We start from the raw sequence: 782 nt of genomic DNA, 5'->3' as shown, positions 1-782 counted from the left end.
ATCAGATCCCTCCGATGCAGACTCTTAGGTGTGACTTTTGCGGAGAAGCGCATAAGAATGGAAATTGTGCTGATGACCTTGCCGAACTAGTAGAATATGAAGATTTTTTTTGTCAAAGTCATAGAAAAACAACGAGCGTTACATTAAAAAGATCAATTGGGAACAAATTCTACCTCCAAAAATTATATCCAAAGAATCAGATGACAAAGACTTTCACGTTACAGACGTTTTGGTTGAATTCATGAAGAATAACATGGTTTCAATTAAAAGTTTTGAAAATCAATGTGAGAGGTTATTTGAACAAGTGGTTAAGTTTGAGAAGATGGAGGAGAAGTTGAAGATTGAAGATAATTTCATTGGTTTGGTAGAAGAAGATAAGCAAGAGGAAAAGACGAACGAGGAAAAGAAAAAAGAAGAGATTGATAAAGTTCGAGATTCAATCTATGCCTTGTTCATCAATGTCCAATTGAAAAGGACATGGAAACAACATCTTTTATTTCTTAAGTTCATGGAATTTCTACCAAACAAAAAGAAAAAGAAGGATGATGTGTTCTTCCTGTCATATATGCCACCTTGACAGTAGTTGAGACGTCAAGCTAAAGACACTAAACGAGCGCTTATTGGGAGGCAACCCAATTTTATATCCTTTGCACCGTATTTATTTATTGCATTTTAGATTTATTTTACTCCATTTAGTTCCAATTTTAGTCTCTAATTGCTAGTTCTCTTAGTTTTGATGTTTGGTATGAGCAAGGAATCAAAAAGATGCGTTGAGAAGCGAT

This window comes from Cicer arietinum, chromosome 2 (assembly GCF_000331145.2).
Source record: "Cicer arietinum cultivar CDC Frontier isolate Library 1 chromosome 2, Cicar.CDCFrontier_v2.0, whole genome shotgun sequence".
NCBI lineage: Eukaryota > Viridiplantae > Streptophyta > Magnoliopsida > Fabales > Fabaceae > Cicer > Cicer arietinum.
Note: the sequence above shows the minus strand (reverse complement) of the source record.